Source organism: Ambystoma mexicanum, chromosome 4q (assembly GCF_040938575.1).
Source record: "Ambystoma mexicanum isolate Mex_15411 chromosome 4q, UKY_AmexF1_1, whole genome shotgun sequence".
Classification (NCBI taxonomy): domain Eukaryota; kingdom Metazoa; phylum Chordata; class Amphibia; order Caudata; family Ambystomatidae; genus Ambystoma; species Ambystoma mexicanum.
This window is the reverse complement of record NC_090928.1, coordinates 317,364,263-317,374,858: the sequence shown is the minus strand read 5'-3', so window position 1 is coordinate 317,374,858 and position 10,596 is coordinate 317,364,263. Positions and strand designations below refer to the sequence as shown.

Genomic DNA, 10,596 nt, shown 5'->3' with positions numbered 1-10,596 from the left:
ACGTTCCGGTGTAGACTTACATGATATTGACCATCTCCATTCTCTTTGTGAAACTCAGACAGCAATGTGCTTGCACCAAAGAATCTTCATGAACTGAAATTACATGTGCCTTACAAACGTTTGGTATGCATAACCTTATCAAATGTTCCTTTTTGCAAACTTATACTCCCTGCATTCTTACTGAATTTTGCCTTTCGCTCAAGGTAAAAAAACAATTGACTCTTATGGCTTCAGTCGAATGCATGGGCCTCCTGAGCTCGCAACCAAAAAAGCAAAGCTGGTGACCTTCACTCAGAATGCAAATACATTCTCACTTTGCAACAACATGTCTCAACGCATTCATGAGAACTGGTACTCCCATACACTTGCAGACCTGCTGTTTCCATCAAACACTGCAGGTGGCTGCCTCAGATTTCAAACTCTAGGGTGCCAGTCTGACTGCAATATTATTTTAAATACATTGTAACACAGACACAGTAATTCTTCGCCTGTACTTTACGGTCATTATATGAGCAACAACTTCAAATGTACCGTATGACTTTCGTGACAAAAAAACACCACTTTTTTACTTCCTGCTGCCACATCCCATCCCAGCCTCATCAACCCTCACCTTCTGAGACAGTATTTGATAAGTTTAACAAGTGCAATGTTGTGTTGTTCTATATGTTTTCGTGGCGATGTCCGCATACACCAAAACACGAATGAAAGATGGCAGCCGCATCGAAACAATCTGACGCACTTCAAGCTCTTCAACATACAATCAGCGAATGCGTCACATGTCCGCGGATATGACGCTGCCGATTAGCCAATCGGTATCTTGTCCGCAGAGCGAACAGGGAAGTGTGATCGCAGAGCGTATTTAGATATCACTCATTTTTTTAGACATACTTTTTGGTTGTTTTAAAGAAAACTACTGGACGGATTGTCACCAAATTTACAAAAGCACGCTTTCGGGACCAAACTCCTGCTGCAAATTTGGTGAAAATCCGTCCAGCGGTTTGGGCTGTAGGCATGCGCAAACTTTTTCCCTCATTCAGTCTATGGAAAAAAAGACATTTTGGGACCCCCCCTATAACTTTTACCCCCCTGGACCAAACATCACCAAACTTCGCAAAGAAAATTCAGAGTGACCCATATAATTTTTTTAATATTTGTGTTGCCTAGCGCACACCTAGGTTTAAGGTTTTTTTACAAGATTTGTTGAAAATTTACGGGGTGCCGGGGAGAATAACAACCTTGACACTGGGTTGTTTTAACCTATGTAAATCCAACAGATTGTCCACAAGATTGTGGAACTCTCCCGTCCCCTGCACACCCTTTATACTGTAGAAACAGTCAATATTTCTATACAATGGTAATATTCAGTTTCTTTCAGAAAAAAGAAGAAATTAATGAGAGAAGCTAATTCATGACACTATTATAATAAAACAGAATGATGGGGACCATCGGTTTTAATTGAATTTTAAATTAATTGTTACAGATATGAATTTCAATTCATTCATCATCCAGTCTTTGTAAACATAATAACATAAATGTGTTCATTTTGAGGTTACATTCAATATTATAATACAAGGGCATACAAGGTACTCATCACACTTTCTATACAATAGGCTTTTCACATGATATATCCAAAGAAAGTAATGATGAATATTTTCTCGACGCGTTTCGGGGTGTCCCCTTCTTCAGGAATTGATAGCCCTCTTCATTGCCGTTAATCTTTGTTTCGTCTATAATGTATGATACAATGATCAGATTTTAGATTCTCACTGATAACTGTCATTTAACTCTTGGGAGAAATTTTTAATAATAATCACCTGGATGTTCAATGTGGAATATCCTAACTGGATTTATTATCAATAGCAATATCAGCCCAATAATGGTTATACAACCTGTAGATGTGATAAAAAGACAATAGGGAAAGCTCAATTAAAAACGGGATCTTAATTCATGAAGGAAAATCTAGTCATGTAATATCTAAGAAAAAATATTACCTTTCGGTATTTCTGTAAAAAGCTACTACATCCATGGAATGGGTCGCTGTGGTATGTAGAGAGTCCTCAGGTACGGAGGTAATGCAGTAATGGGCGATTCCTCCACTCGTGTCTGTAAAAACGCGTATATATACTATATAAGATATAAGAAAACAATTGGGTGGGATAATTCTGTAGAGAGTATTCTGTGAAGGCCTCTAGGCTCATGGTATGCAATTGGGGAGCTGTTTGCAAAGGATTCTATTACCTCCTTCCTGAGAAGATGGCCGGTGCTGTAGCTCGAACCGTTCTACACGGTTTTCACTAAAGATGGCCACTATTTACATTATGACGTCATCACGTCGAAGCGTGACGACGTCACTATGTTTAGAACGTCAACGTGTGACGGGAAAACAGACGTCATACGGGCATATTTTAGAAAACAATGTGTGATTAACCAATAGTATATAGGTGTATATCTATACTGGTGCAGGGAGTTTGAGTCAAATGAAATAAAGGTGAAAAGAGTCGGAAGATAAATGTGAGGAGTGTCTCATGTAACTTCTGGGAAATCTATTGTTTACCACGGACAAAAGTTAATCAAATATTGGACATCCGTGTGTTTACTATTTCAAGAGAAGCATGCTCACATTCTATGGTCTGTAACTTAATACATCCTATGTCAGTAAAAAATCATCCTAAGTGAACTGAACAAATTCAAAAATGTATTTAACAGCAATTGATATTGTATCCACACTGGGTTTCTGATTGGGTCAGGGGAAACAGTATTTAGTTACAAAAATGAGGCTAAACTGTAATCTTCGTTCATCCCATTGGGAGCTAGACTGTTTAGTCTCTCTATCCAGAAGATTTCCCTCTGGTTCATACGTCTGGCATGATTGCCACCTCTTGGGGCTCTGTTCACAATTTCCAAAATCACAACCTTTAGTTGAGAAATATTATGTTTCTTTATGGAAAAATGTCTTGCTACAGGTGAGTTAACACTGTTGGTACGTATGTTACTTTTGTGTTCATTCCAGCGCTCCTTGGCTTTCCTTTGTGTCTGTCCAACATAGTAAATGCTGCATGGGCAGCTTAAACCATAAATGATTGATTTCGTGTCACAAGTGGCAAAATCCTTAAGTGGGATTTTTTGGCCATTTGATGGGTGTCTTACATAGCTTCCCTTCATTATGTTGTTACAATTGCCACAACTGAGACAAGCAAACGTACCTATTTTCCTCTTGGTGAGGGTTCTTTGATTGTCCACTCTCGGTCTTTCTGCTTTAACTAGGCTATCCCTGAAGTTCCGACCCCTCTTGTAGGCGATTATGGGTGGTTCAGGAAATAGTCTCTTTAGTTGTGGATCCAATTTGATTATACCCCACTTCTTCTTGTTCATCCTTGTTATGTGATGACTCTGTGCTGAATATCTTAAAGCGTAGAGAAATGGGATCTCCTTAGATCTATTTCTTGATATACGGAGGTCTTTCCTTTCCAATGTGAGTGTTTTTTCTTCTGCTTTCTTGATGATAGACTCTGGATAACCTCTTTCCTTGTATCTTTGTGTCATCAATAGGTTTTCATTCCTCAGGGTGTCAGTTGTTGAGATAATTCTCTTTAGTCTAAGGAATTGACTGTAGGGCAAATTATTCTTTAAATGCGTCGGATGATGGCTCCTGAAGTGTAACGTGTTGTTAACATCGGTGGGTTTGTGATAAATATTGGTGATTATCCCATCTTCCCCAATCTCTAGTTCAACGTCCAAAAAATGTAGTTTAGGGGTTCCAATTTCCATCGTGAATTTGATTCTGTCGTGGCCTGAATTGATGTATTTTAGGAATTCCTCTAGTTCGTGATGTTGTCCTCTCCAGATGACGAAAACATCGTCAATGTATCTTTTCCAGGTGATGATTTTTTTGCTAAATTTTGTTGGTATCAAAATCCATTTCATCTCCAAATGGTACATGAATAGATTGGCATAGGCTGGGGCCATTGCTGACCCCATTGAAGTTCCTGATGCTTGTAAATAGTACTGCGTCCTGTATCTGAAATAGTTGTTAATGAGTATAATTTTGCTTAATTTCATTAGGAAGGTTTTGTTTGCTTCACATTCATTTCTTAGTAGGCACCATTCGAGTGCTTCCAAACCGTCTTGATGTGGGATGCATGTATATAAACTCTGTACATCAAACGAAACCAGTAGATCATTTCTGTTAATATCTGTTAAGGTGTCTAGGTGATTGAGAAAATCTGTGGTATCTTTAAGATATGTTGTGGTTGTTTGGACTATGGGTTGTAATGCCTTGTCCACATAAACTGCTAGTGGGTTGAAGATACTATCAGTTCCCGCAACAATCGGTCTGAGGGGGGGTTTTGTCAAGTTCTTATGTATTTTTGGCAGTCCATAGAAGATTGGAGTAATAGGATGTTCATTAATCAAAAACAATTTAGTCTTGTTGGAAATCCATCCTTGGTCCTCAGCTTCCTCAAGCGTAGTTTCAATAATGCTTGATATTTCTCTGACCGGATCTTGTTCAATTTTTATGTACGTGTTCTCATCTGTTAGGAGCTCCAAAATCTTCTCCTCATAGTATGTAGTGTCCATAATAACTATGGCCCCTCCTTTGTCTGCCGGTTTTAGGGTCAGGCTTCTGTCATCCGCAAGGTTCTTGATGATTTCATTCTGCCTTCTCCTGGTATTGTAGTTCCTTGTTCTGGTGAAATTAACCCTTTTGAGATCTTTTATCATCTGTTCTTCAAACATTCTGATGGTTATGTTATTGACTTGAGGGTCGAAATGACTCTTGGGTTTCATTTCTAAGTATTGATGTGGCTCTTGTGTAGTGTTGATTCCCATTTGTGAATCAAAAAAGACTTTGAGTCTCATTTTCCGTGCCAGTCTATGAAGATTGATTTTTTCTTCCAGCAAATTGGAATTCTGGGTTGGTATAAATGTTAAACCTAGGTTCAATGTGTCCGTTTGGTCTTTGGATAGTGGTTTTGATGAAATATTAACAACTAGTTGTTTGGTTTGTTCCGCGATCTTAGATTTCTTATTGCCTCTTCGCGTAGTCTTTTGTCTAAAAAAACCAAGGGAGTGGTTTGTGCGTTAGAGGTAGTCGCTTCTTGTGATGTATGTATAATCGGTCCACTTTCCGCGTTCTCCCTATTGATAACTTCGTCCCCACTTGTAGGTATTTCGCTACTGGATCCACTTGGTTCTTGTCCCGGTGTTGGTGTTTTGTGGTTTTGTGGTCTTCTACCTGGTGCGGTTTTGTTTTGTGCGTAGTATTCTTGCCAGGAGTATACTATATCCTGAAGATAATCCAACGTATCTCTTCTGAATACTTAGAAATGAAACCCAAGAGTCATTTCGACCCTCAAGTCAATAACATAACCATCAGAATGTTTGAAGAACAGATGATAAAAGATCTCAAAAGGGTTAATTTCACCAGAACAAGGAACTACAATACCAGGAGAAGGCAGAATGAAATCATCAAGAACCTTGCGGATGACAGAAGCCTGACCCTAAAACCGGCAGACAAAGGAGGGGCCATAGTTATTATGGACACTACATACTATGAGGAGAAGATTTTGGAGCTCCTAACAGATGAGAACACGTACATAAAAATTGAACAAGATCCGGTCAGAGAAATATCAGGCATTATTGAAACTACGCTTGAGGAAGCTGAGGACCAAGGATGGATTTCCAACAAGACTAAATTGTTTTTGATTAATGAACATCCTATTACTCCAATCTTCTATGGACTGCCAAAAATACATAAGAACTTGACAAAACCCCCCCTCAGACCGATTGTTGCGGGAACTGATAGTATCTTCAACCCACTAGCAGTTTATGTGGACAAGGCATTACAACCCATAGTCCAAACAACCACAACATATCTTAAAGATACCACAGATTTTCTCAATCACCTAGACACCTTAACAGATATTAACAGAAATGATCTACTGGTTTCGTTTGATGTACAGAGTTTATATACATGCATCCCACATCAAGACGGTTTGGAAGCACTCGAATGGTGCCTACTAAGAAATTAATGTGAAGCAAACAAAACCTTCCTAATGAAATTAAGCAAAATTATACTCATTAACAACTATTTCAGATACAGGACGCAGTACTATTTACAAGCATCAGGAACTTCAATGGGGTCAGCAATGGCCCCAGCCTATGCCAATCTATTCATGTACCATTTGGAGATGAAATGGATTTTGATACCAACAAAATTTAGCAAAAAAATCATCACCTGGAAAAGATACATTGACGATGTTTTCGTCATCTGGAGAGGACAACATCACGAACTAGAGGAATTCCTAAAATACATCAATTCAGGCCACGACAGAATCAAATTCACGATGGAAATTGGAACCCCTAAACTACATTTTTTGGACGTTGAACTAGAGATTGGGGAAGATGGGATAATCACCAATATTTATCACAAACCCACCGATGTTAACAACACGTTACACTTCAGGAGCCATCATCCGACGCATTTAAAGAATAATTTGCCCTACAGTCAATTCCTTAGACTAAAGAGAATTATCTCAACAACTGACACCCTGAGGAATGAAAACCTATTGATGACACAAAGATACAAGGAAAGAGGTTATCCAGAGTCTATCATCAAGAAAGCAGAAGAAAAAACACTCACATTGGAGAGGAAAGACCTCCGTATATCAAGAAATAGATCTAAGGAGATCCCATTTCTCTACGCTTTAAGATATTCAGCACAGAGTCATCACATAACAAGGATGATCAAGAAGAACTGGGGTATAATCAAATTGGATCCACAACTAAAGAGACTATTTCCTGAACCACCCATAATCGCCTACAAGAGGGGTCGGAACTTCAGGGATAGCCTAGTTAAAGCAGAAAGACCGAGAGTGGACAATCAAAGAACCCTCACCAAGAGGAAAATAGGTATGTTTGCTTGTCTCAGTTGTGGCAATTGTAACAGCATAATGAAGGGAAGCTATGTAAGACACCCATCAAATGGCCAAAAAATCCCACTTAAGGATTTTGCCACTTGTGACACGAAATCAATCATTTATGGTTTAAGCTGCCCATGCGGCATTTACTATGTTGGACAGACACAAAGGAAAGCCAAGGAGCGCTGGAATGAACACAAAAGTAACATACGTACCAACAGTGTTAACTCACCTGTAGCAAGACATTTTTCCATAAAGAAACATAATATTTCTCAACTAAAGGTTGTGATTTTGGAAATTGTGAACAGAGCCCCAAGAGGTGGCAATCATGCCAGACGTATGAACCAGAGGGAAATCTTCTGGATAGAGAGACTAAACAGTCTAGCTCCCAATGGGATGAACGAAGATTACAGTTTAGCCTCATTTTTGTAACTAAATACTGTTTCCCCTGACCCAATCAGAAACCCAGTGTGGATACAATATCAATTGCTGTTAAATACATTTTTGAATTTGTTCAGTTCACTTAGGATGATTTTTTACTGACATAGGATGTATTAAGTTACAGACCATAGAATGTGAGCATGCTTCTCTTGAAATAGTAAACACACGGATGTCCAATATTTGATTAACTTTTGTCCGTGGTAAACAATAGATTTCCCAGAAGTTACATGAGACACTCCTCACATTTATCTTCCGACTCTTTTCACCTTTATTTCATTTGACTCAAACTCCCTGCACCAGTATAGATATACACCTATATACTATTGGTTAATCACACATTGTTTTCTAAAATATGCCCGTATGACGTCTGTTTTCCCGTCACACGTTGACGTTCTAAACATAGTGACGTCGTCACGCTTCGACGTGATGACGTCATAATGTAAATAGTGGCCATCTTTAGTGAAAACCGTGTAGAACGGTTCGAGCTACAGCACCGGCCATCTTCTCAGGAAGGAGGTAAGAGAATCCTTTGCAAACAGCTCCCCAATTGCATACCATGAGCCTAGAGGCCTTCACAGAATACTCTCTACAGAATTATCCCACCCAATTGTTTTCTTATATCTTATATAGTATATATACGCGTTTTTACAGACACGAGTGGAGGAATCGCCCATTACTGCATTACCTCCGTACCTGAGGACTCTCTACATACCACAGCGACCCATTCCATGGATGTAGTAGCTTTTTACAGAAATACCGAAAGGTAATATTTTTTCTTAGATATTACATGACTAGATTTTCCTTCATGAATTAAGATCCCGTTTTTAATTGAGCTTTCCCTATTGTCTTTTTATCACATCTACAGGTTGTATAACCATTATTGGGCTGATATTGCTATTGATAATAAATCCAGTTAGGATATTCCACATTGAACATCCAGGTGATTATTATTAAAAATTTCTCCCAAGAGTTAAATGACAGTTATCAGTGAGAATCTAAAATCTGATCATTGTATCATACATTATAGACGAAACAAAGATTAACGGCAATGAAGAGGGCTATCAATTCCTGAAGAAGGGGACACCCCGAAACGCGTCGAGAAAATATTCATCATTACTTTCTTTGGATATATCATGTGAAAAGCCTATTGTATAGAAAGTGTGATGAGTACCTTGTATGCCCTTGTATTATAATATTGAATGTAACCTCAAAATGAACACATTTATGTTATTATGTTTACAAAGACTGGATGATGAATGAATTGAAATTCATATCTGTAACAATTAATTTAAAATTCAATTAAAACCGATGGTCCCCATCATTCTGTTTTATTATAATAGTGTCATGAATTAGCTTCTCTCATTAATTTCTTCTTTTTTCTGAAAGAAACTGAATATTACCATTGTATAGAAATATTGACTGTTTCTACAGTATAAAGGGTGTGCAGGGGACGGGAGAGTTCCACAATCTTGTGGACAATCTGTTGGATTTACCTAGGTTAAAACAACCCAGTGTCAAGGTTGTTATTCTCCCCGGCACCCCGTAAATTTTCAACAAATCTTGTAAAAAAACCTTAAACCTAGGTGTGCGCTAGGCAACACAAATATTGGATTCTTGCTCTCTGCCCCCCTAAAAATGCTTAGGGAGTGACACAACAGCCATAGCAGCACCCAATAGAAATACTAACAATCACCTCCGCCTCCCTAAGGGATGTCTTTTTCAAAGATCAATGCAATTACAGAAAAACACGCCACAACTTTGGCATTTAATGAAGAGGAAGCCACACGAATTTTAGGGCTTTTGAAGGAAATCGAAACAACCACACCAACAACGACTAGTCCAGAGAAACTTATTACACAATTGGAGAGGGTCATCAGAAGGGAGATATCGCAAAAACTACACGCTACTACATTAGCACAATACTACCGAGCACAAAGAATCCCAAGAGGACTAAGGGTATATTTAAGACCCACACTGTGCAAGGACAACCCAGACTTTGTGAAGAAATGGGAGCAGATCTTAAATAAATGCTCTTTGGATCTTATATTATTGACAATCGAGGAATTAGCAAAATCTGTCAGCAAACTTGACAGAGAAATCGAAGACCTGACAGAACAACTGTCGAAATTTAAAAACAAAGAGGAATTAACAACCATCATAGAGGAAGTGAACAGAACATTGGACAACTACAAAAAGGACATAGAACAACGCAAAGTCCGAAAATTCAGAAGAGATACGTTGGATTATCTTCAGGATATAGTATACTCCTGGCAAGAATACTACGCACAAAACAAAACCGCACCAGGTAGAAGACCACAAAACCACAAAACACCAACACCGGGACAAGAACCAAGTGGATCCAGTAGCGAAATACCTACAAGTGGGGACGAAGTTATCAATAGGGAGAACGCGGAAAGTGGACCGATTATACATACATCACAAGAAGCGACTACCTCTAACGCACAAACCACTCCCTTGGTTTTTTTAGACAAAAGACTACGCGAAGAGGCAATAAGAAATCTAAGATCGCGGAACAAACCAAACAACTAGTTGTTAATATTTCATCAAAACCACTATCCAAAGACCAAACGGACACATTGAACCTAGGTTTAACATTTATACCAACCCAGAATTCCAATTTGCTGGAAGAAAAAATCAATCTTCATAGACTGGCACGGAAAATGAGACTCAAAGTCTTTTTTGATTCACAAATGGGAATCAACACTACACAAGAGCCACATCAATACTTAGAAATGAAACCCAAGAGTCATTTCGACCCTCAAGTCAATAACATAACCATCAGAATGTTTGAAGAACAGATGATAAAAGATCTCAAAAGGGTTAATTTCACCAGAACAAGGAACTACAATACCAGGAGAAGGCAGAATGAAATCATCAAGAACCTTGCGGATGACAGAAGCCTGACCCTAAAACCGGCAGACAAAGGAGGGGCCATAGTTATTATGGACACTACATACTATGAGGAGAAGATTTTGGAGCTCCTAACAGATGAGAACACGTACATAAAAATTGAACAAGATCCGGTCAGAGAAATATCAAGCATTATTGAAACTACGCTTGAGGAAGCTGAGGACCAAGGATGGATTTCCAACAAGACTAAATTGTTTTTGATTAATGAACATCCTATTACTCCAATCTTCTATGGACTGCCAAAAATACATAAGAACTTGACAAAACCCCCCCTCAGACCGATTGTTGCGGGAACTGATAGTAT

The 10,596-nt window shown here is 38.7% G+C and overlaps 1 long non-coding RNA gene across 1 annotated transcript; it reads left to right on the top strand.

Moving 5' to 3' along the window:
* Nucleotides 1–8,054: 8,054 nt before the first annotated feature.
* On the top strand, nt 8,055–8,698 carry LOC138468512 (uncharacterized). Its single transcript, XR_011268292.1, has 2 exons — nt 8,055–8,301; nt 8,389–8,698. It is a non-coding gene; the product is annotated as an uncharacterized lncRNA (long non-coding RNA).
* The last annotated feature ends 1,898 nt before the right edge of the window (nt 8,699–10,596 follow it).